Genomic DNA, 8706 nt, shown 5'->3' with positions numbered 1-8706 from the left:
GTGCTCCCTGCCACAAAACCCACCTAAAACCCTTCAGGAAGGCCATGACTGCGTTTATTTTTGTTTATTCCGTGTTTTCTATTCGCTGGAAATGCGGCAGCCCTCGGAGGAGCAGTGACATGGGCACCAGGGATGCTCCGGTCCCTCCTGGCCTGTGACAGCTCGACCCCATTGCCGGGATGGGGGATGTCACTCCCAGCACAGAGCCCCTGATGCTCAGAGGACTTTACAATCGTCCYAAAACATCTTTTCCAGAAGCTCCCAGGAGATCCAAGTACCCCCCAAACTTCACCCCATTCCCCCCAACCCTTGCCCATCACACCCCAGGGGCCATTTCAAGCCCTGAACGCAGCTCCCCCGAACACTTTTGGATCATAAATTACAATTATTGTCAAATAATATCGCTCTGATGAAGCGTCAGAGCCAGGACAGTGACTCATCGCTGCCGGGAGAGGAGCGGGGCTGGCGGTCCGCCTCCTCCATCCCCCGTGATGGAAGGGACAGGAGACAATGAATCAAATGCATATTTATAGTGCTGAATAGGAATTATGAGTGTTTTCAGGGTGACCTTCAGCTGGGCCCAGCGATTAACTAAATGGGCTTAGTGTGCCCATCCATTCAGGGGGATATTTGCTTCAGAAAGAGATGAAAGGAAGGATAGGGAGAAGATCTTGGGCCGTAATTCCTGGGTTTGAAGCAAGGCTGGGATGCTGGGATGGGGCACTGGGAGCCGCTGGGAGCAAAAGGATGAGCTGTGGCATCGCATCCAGGCTGTGCTGGCAGAAGGGAAAACCACAAAATCTGGTCCTACATCATCTGTCACAGATGGGGCAGCTCCAGCCAAGGGGACACGGYTCAGGTGCTGTGCTGGTTATCAGGGAGCACAGGAAGGACAGCAAATCATAGAATGGTTGGGGTTGGAAGAGATCTCATGCAGTTCCAGCCCTTCCTGAAGTGCTGTCTCTATTCCAAAATACACCACAGCCAAAAAACCTGRTGGATTCAGCTGGGACATATCCAGGCTCCTTTACAGCAGTAACAACCCAGAAATTAGGTTCTTTTCATCTGACCCCAAACCCCGGGAGCCCCTGCCCTCCTCTCACCTCATCCCAGAGCCACAAAATCATTAAACTYTCCCACTGACTCCCACAGCCCTCAGATGATGCCCCTCAGCCCCATTACCACCTAGAAACCAACCATCCTCATTAGCTGCTCCCATTTCTTCAGAAAYATTCCCTGTTAATTAAATCACTTGAGCTGAASSCAGAGCTGACCCCAGAGCAGGGTGCTCTGAAGGGGATCCCAGGGATCAAACAGGYCTTTGGAGTGCAGGGCTCCAGAGGGGKCTGGCTCTGCCCTGCAGTCCCAGCCAACASTGGGGTGTTGTTTTTTTYCTGGCTGATGGTGATTTTCAGACTCACASCTTYTCTCTGTAAGATGATAACGACAACRGTGCCCTTTTCTACACCCAGAAAGACTTTGGCTCTGATCATACTGAATTTTCAGACAAAAAAACCCTCTGAATTTCAGCTTTGGGTTGCTTCAAAAACCGTATGACAAGTTTTTAGCAATTTCATTTTGATAGTTAACAAATGAGAAAATAACAGTTTGTATTTAAAACAATCTTTTGCTTGTTTGTGTTGCTTTCTAGTTTCCAATTGCCCAAAAGCTCATWGAAACCTCGTGGTGTGTGTCACATGAAACACATGTGAACACCCAGAAGCTGTTTGAAAAACTTCCCCATTCACTTAATATTTTGGAAAAAAAAAAGTTTCTTGCTGAGTGCAAAAACAAAAGCAAACCCAAACCCACATTTCCAATCCTCAGACTTGTACAGGTATAARTAAGAGCTGCTGGAACAGCTTGAATTCTTCCAGCAATGGGTGGATAATTAAATAGCATCGGGAGCAATTCYGAGCTTGGCTTTTATTCCCCCAGATTCATGGAATGGGAGCCTGTCACTCGCTATTAGAGGAGGCAGCTCTTGCTGACRCTGACATTGGCATCCCTTTATTTGTCCAGCACTGGGCAAAAGACATCTGAAGATAATAAACTTGACTAATCCTGAATTTCATGCACCTCACATTCAACAGAGGCTGAAGGAAGGACATCTTTAGAAGATTACAGCTCATCCTACTCTCTAGGGAAAACAAATTCTTAAATAAATAAATGAATCTTCTTTTTTGTTAGCTGCTTCCATAGATCACAGTAATGAAAATTAAGTGAAACACATGTCTTAATTATTTTTACTTTTTTTTTTTCTAAAAGCTTCTTTATTTTCTCGCAAGCTTTAAATACTTATTTGCATTTTGGAGCTTCATCCCTCCTCTCTCTGCTTTTGTTCTGTACTGGGGCACAACTCTAAGAATGTGTCACACAGGTTCCTGAAATACCAGCAGATATTTCTAGAATCAAGGACAAAAAAATACAGCTTGTTTTGGCTTTTCTTTTAGTTTCTAAGCCCAGGCAACATGTGCCATGTCTCATGATCCTGCCGTTGTTACAGATTCCCAGACATATTTGGGATTTTAAACACTKTGTCTGGCCTCTTTCCAGAGCAGGTAATTACATTTTTCCTCTCTMAATTCCCTTGCACTTTCAATTGGATCTGTTATTATTCCCCATTCCCCAAGTTAAACTGTTATGCTGGGCAATTGTCTSTGCTTTTCTAGAGGTTTTGTGTTCAGCCCTGGGAACTGAGCTGGCCTCTCTCTTCTGAGGTTTAATTCATTAACAGAAAGGCATTGAGGTGATGCAGCTGCCGGATGTCGATAAAAGATCGTTGGTTGATTATTAAAAGATGGTCAATGATGATTATTTATTAGCATTCATACTTTGGAGGGATGTTTCAATTTATGAACAGAGTATTAGAAATCAAAGTACAGCATAGCAGTAGAATTTACGTAGAGAAATCAATTAAACCTTGAAGTGCACAAATTGGTGCCACTTCCCTGTACCTGATCTGAGCCAAGAACTTGGCCCAAACATCCCAAAATGAGAAAGAAAGCTTCATTTATCATTTGGAGTTGCTCTGTGATCAAGGACGATTTAAAACCTGGAGTAACCTGATTGCAGTGATGGAATTACACCAGAATGGACTTACATTTATATTGTAAGAATCGATTTTTTTAAAAGCAGTTTAAGAAGCCATATTTCTGTGTCAGGCCCTGTTATCTTCCTCTGGGATAAGAGAGCTTCTTTGGGGTGATGCTTGGCTGTGCCAGCAGCTCCCATCACCCACCAGGCTCATATAAATCAGAATCTTTCATAAGAACCAGCTTGGAACCAGCTGTTTATCCATTCTTCTGTTGTTATGAAATGTCAGCAGACCTTATTAATTCCTTGTCTACCCAAGGAAATCTCCATTCCTATTTCCTTGACATCTCCTTGGCGTCCATCCTCAATCAGAGGTCAAGCATCCTTTGCAAAGGATTTGTCTGGGAAGATAAATGGACACAAGACTGAGTGTTGCCCATGGGGCAGCTGTGTGTCACATCCATTGGGATTGCTCCATCRGGGAACAGCCTGTGAGGGCCTCACCACAGACTGTCTGGAGCAGGAGTTTTGGATGTGACAGCAAAACAAAGCAGGTCCTGGAGTAAGTAATAAATGCAGTAACAAATACAGTAATGAATAGCATTTCCTGCAATGGGCAGCACCAAAGTGCTGGGTGCTGAAGGCATGGCCAGTTCTTCACCAGCTTCTGCAAGAACAAGAAACACACAGAAATTTTTGTTTTCCCTGCCATAAAAGATCCTTTTGGCTTCTCAATTCCGCTGTCTCTGCCCCAAACCACTGAGTAATGTCATTGTGCACCACGGTACAGACGCTGCTGACTTCCAGTGATGGATGAGCCAATCCCTGGGTACGTAGATCGTTCGGTGCTCGGAGCTGTTTGAGTAAATGACACACCACAGCACAAGCCTCATTATCAATATTGCCTGGAAATATCAGAAACGTCGGAGGCTGYGGTTTAATTTGGATGCTTATCATAAGCTCGGGAGAAATGGAAATGTGTGACAMTAACAAAACACTGCAGCAGCAATGCCAAGCAGCTGATGAATTTCTAGGCCACGGGGGAAGGAGCTGTGGGTGCTGGGGGATGCTCCTCCAACACTTGTTCAAACAAAAGTGATGCCGGGAAGCATCCAAGTGACAATGTCTGGAGCTCCAGCAAATATCCCCGTGGCCTCTGGGGCCTGAGGAGATGTAGAACAAGCGCTGCTGATGTGCAGCTTCCTCGTGGGACTGCTCACATCRCTCAGCTCCAGGGCTCCTGCCTGCTAAGTGAAGCAGCTTTTTCTCCATAAAGGCAGCGGAGCGATAGACCCTTCACTGCGAGAGTTCAACCAAACACTCGGAATTGCCCCAGGAAGATGAGCTTCCCACACTCCCAGCTCAGCAGAGTTTGGAGCCTGAAGCCAAACAACAAACAGCTCCTCCAGGAAGGTTTTGCAGAGGTACATAAGCACCTAGGCATGCAGATAGCTACCTAGTGGAACTAATTTGTTTACAACATTCACGGGAAAATCTTAATAACCAATTTCTATATTTAGTTTAAATGCCTTTGAAAAGCTAAGCTCTACATCCCTGTGCTCACTGTCCCCATACATCCCTGTGCTCATTGTCCCCGTACATCCCTGTGCTCACTGTCCCCATCCTGTCCTGTGGAGCTATGGGAAAAGGCCAAAAAAGCATCCAGCACAACATTCCCATGTTCTTGATTTTGTCCAAATCACCCAAAGGCTTCTCTGCTTTGGCCACACTGCACAYTCAGTTTGGACTCTTAATTACAGAGCTCATTGCAAAATAAAGTCCACCCAGTTTGCCTGAATTACCCCCTGGTTCTSTCCCTGCTCTCCCCTCCCCAAATCAAACCCCTGCTCCATCCCGCTTGATTTCCAATGTGATTTGCCAGACAGCTCTCAGCTGCAGGGAAAAAGAAAATCAATCTGTTTTTCCACTCCCTCATCCAGCAGCTTCATGCTCTGCCCAGCATCGAGCCCTGTGCTGGCAGGATGAGCTCCCCAGCAGTTGGTGGCCACCACCAAAGCAGCCCAGGGCCATTTGGTCAGCGAGTCACAGAGCTGCTGGAGCAGGAGCTGAATGATCTGCCTAATTGTGCCACGGGCAGGGGCACAGCAGCAGAGKTTGGGCTCTGTGTAATGGGATTGCACTTCAGTGGTTTCGGGATATTAATAGCGGGATTAACCTGAAACAGCCACAGTAACAAATTGATTATCAAGAACAATAAATCATCYCACACATGCAGGTTGCCCCGGGGTTTTTTGCATTGCAAAGCCATGAGTTTGTCTACAGGACTGTAACAACCCCCAGCACAGAGCAATACCCAGGAAAAAGCCAACCAAAATATGAGTAAACTATTTTTGGAATGCAGAAGGAAGGGAAAAGGAGGGGAAGGCTGGTGGATTTTACAGCTCTAAAATATGAACACGAGTAATGTGGCTTCTTTTTCTGCCCCTCACCACCTCCACCCGTTGTCCAGTCCTTTCCAGATTTTGGGAATGACTTTGCAGGGCCTGGAGCCAGGACAAGATGTGGCTGCTGTGGGCATGAAGGACATGAGAAGGAGTGTGGCTACTTCAGCATGGGACAGTCCAGAGCCTATAAGATACAGCTGAGAGATGGTGAGCTCCCACTGCACCCCAAAGCCCTGAGCTCCCGGCGTTTGCTCGTCCAGTTTTCCACACACAACCCCTGGAATGCAGAAGGGCTATGGGTAAAGGCTCAGCCCTGCTGGATCCCACTGGAACAGGGATCCATGCAAKGTTTGAAGGACATTAAAGATACCCAGATCCACTTCTCATAATCCACAGCTGGAATCYGAACTCTCATTTCCTTGGAGGCACAAGTGAATAACTGCACGAGGACTGTGAGTCATCTGCTCAGACTCCTGATCCAGACAGGAAACACTGAGTGAGCCCCTCAATGGGAAGGGCCCCACTCACACCCAGGGAGGTGAATTATTCCTTGCCTTGGGGCAGGTTCCTTGACCATCAGCTGTGGCATTGCCATGCCAAACCCACATCCCTGGATCAAGGATGTGCCTCTCAGCCTCTGAAGCAGACTATTTATAACATCAAGGAACATTTCAGGGGATCATTTTTAAATATTCCACAGGCACAGATGCAGAAAAAAAGAGCCATTTGGTTTGGGATTAGGTCCTCTGCTACACCCAGTCCCCATCCACAGGCAGGAAGGCACCAGCAGGGCTTGGAGCACACCGGTGCCAGGGCTCTTTTCACTTCCACGAGTCTCCCGGATGCTCTCAAGCATAGCTCAGCTGTAGGAAGGTGCTCAGRWATTTCTACAGCTCAGAATGTTCTYGTCCSTTCCATCAACTGCACTGGGAAWCAGCAGATCACAGACCCTTCCCAGYCTTCTGGCTCTCCAGTGCTTGAGGAATTACATCCCAGCTGTTCCGTGCTCCTCGTACCAAGGCTGAGGGTTGAGCTGGAGTCTTCACAGGGACAGATGGGACAGTAAGTGCCAATTGCTGCCTTTAATAAGTCAAAGCAAGGCCATCCATCCAGTTTAAATTGCTGGGTCACAGCTCAGTGCTTTAGTTTGAGGATTATTTACAGCCAGTGGCAAAAATTAGATCCAAGTCAAGGAGATCACTAAGACACCCAGGGATTGGGCCAGTTGGTACCAGGGAATCTGCTGGCCTGGATTAATATTGGCTTCAGAGGAAAAACACTCACTGGGCTCAGAGATCTACTGGGAACTGCAGCAGGGCTCCCTTGAATCCCCAGAAGGAGCCTTTTATGGAGCCATTTCTGGGCCAGGAGTAATCCAGGGAGGGATTGGCAGATTGGGTGTCCCAAAGCCTGGCACACCTTTCAGTGGTGGTGGACTCAGGGCTTGGAAAGTCTGGGATGCAGGTGGGAGAACTCACACCTCTTCCAGCAGAGCTCTCAGAGGGGCAAAACTCCCCCTCTGCACCCCTTCCCATTCCTGCAGAGCACAGAACAGAGCTGATCCACACATCCCCCAGTGYTCCTTTTCAGTGCTCAATCCCCACCTCTCCAAGGAGCAGCAGACTTTGGACAACCATGCACAAGGTGCTGCTTTCCCATCTAACTCAKCCTGGGCTGTAAATCAGCTCCACACTGCCAGTCCTTTACTGCAGAGCCCAGAGCATCGGCCGTGTGTGCCCCAAGAGCTGCAGGAGCCGTGAATTCCTTTCCATGGGAAGAGCCCATCAATGTCCCATCCTCTCTCCCTACACCCAGCTCACCCTGATGCCAGGACCCCCTCTCAGAGCAGCCCAAACCAGTCCCTTCAGAGCCCTCTCAAACCCACCTGGCACCAGCAGCACAGCTCCTTCCAGGCTGCATGGCTTGTTCTGCCCACCACAAAATAAAATACAGCAAATTGCAATAAGAATTTTCAACAAAAGATCTTTTTTTTCTCTTTGGTATTTCTCTTTGCCATCTCATTCTGCTCCTGGGTAGGATTCCAGAAGGATTCCAAGCTCCAGCTCCATTCCAGCCTGCCTGGTAATGATGATAGGACCAGTTTTGCTTGTTCCTACCACAGACACCCTGTCCATCACTCCAGGAGACCTGGTTTTACTGCTGTCATACAGCAAAACACATTTATGATGGATAAAATTCACTCTCCACTTCTGGTTTATTGGTACAGGAGAGGTTCATTGGTAYAGGAGGCTTAAATCCTGGGATTTTGCTCAAGAGGAATTCAGCTTGTCTATCTCCAATGCTCCAGCAGATAAGATCCAAAGCAGCAGATGTTCACTTATCTGCCACATCCACACCTGGAATTTTCTTCCCAATGGCCAGCTCCAGCTCCTGGGTGCTCCTCACATCAATGTGCAGGGGTTTAGCTCCCAGCTGTGTTTGTTTTCTGTGTAATTTCCTCCATTTCAATGAAGATGTTTGTTATCAAACCTAAACATTTCATATTTATAGGCTGTATATACACACAGAACATCCCTTTCCTCCTCTCTCTTTGATTCAGGGAGCACGTGGAATTTAGGGCTGACACTCTGGATGGATTGCCCCGAGCTAAGTGAGACACCAGATACAAATTTCACTGCAAAAAGCCCAAACTTCCCTGTTTAAATCCCTTTGCARTGACTGATGGTCGGTATTTAAAMAAGYACACAGTGTTTTCAARAGCATTTTACCCACTYTAATTAAAAACTAGTATTTAGAGAGTGGGGCAGGTGTGCCATACTCCAGGAGGAAGTTACAGTCCCCRCTTTGGGTTGCAGGTGGCTTTTTGCAGTAAGCAGCGCATAATCACTGCTAAACTGGAATAAGCACCATCGATTGCTGTCTCTAATAGAGGATATGATTTTAAAGAGCTCACAACACCAGGCTGTTTGAGCTTATTGTGTTCATTGATCGAGACTCTGAGGACTAGAATCACGTGTGAGAACACCAGGTTATCCAGCAGCTGTTGCCTGTTCAAAAGGAGCACCCAAAACTGCCCAAATGGCATCGAACAAGTGCAAGAGCTGCTGTGGGAGGGCTTTGTCACCATCCCATGAACACAGAGGGGAGTGGTGGGGGTGTTCCAGGCAGCAGGCACCGGGCAGAGCAGGTTCCTGACTTCTCCTGGGCAAAGAGCAGAGCAGGAAAAGCCAAGCTCCACATCTCACACAAACATCTCACGACCAGAAACGAGAGGAGAGGCAGCCCCTGGCTTCAGGTGCCTGCA

Source organism: Malurus melanocephalus, unplaced genomic scaffold (assembly GCF_030028575.1).
Source record: "Malurus melanocephalus ecotype Western Australia unplaced genomic scaffold, MMel_1.1 scaffold_541, whole genome shotgun sequence".
Lineage (NCBI taxonomy): Eukaryota > Metazoa > Chordata > Aves > Passeriformes > Maluridae > Malurus > Malurus melanocephalus.
Note: the sequence above shows the minus strand (reverse complement) of the source record.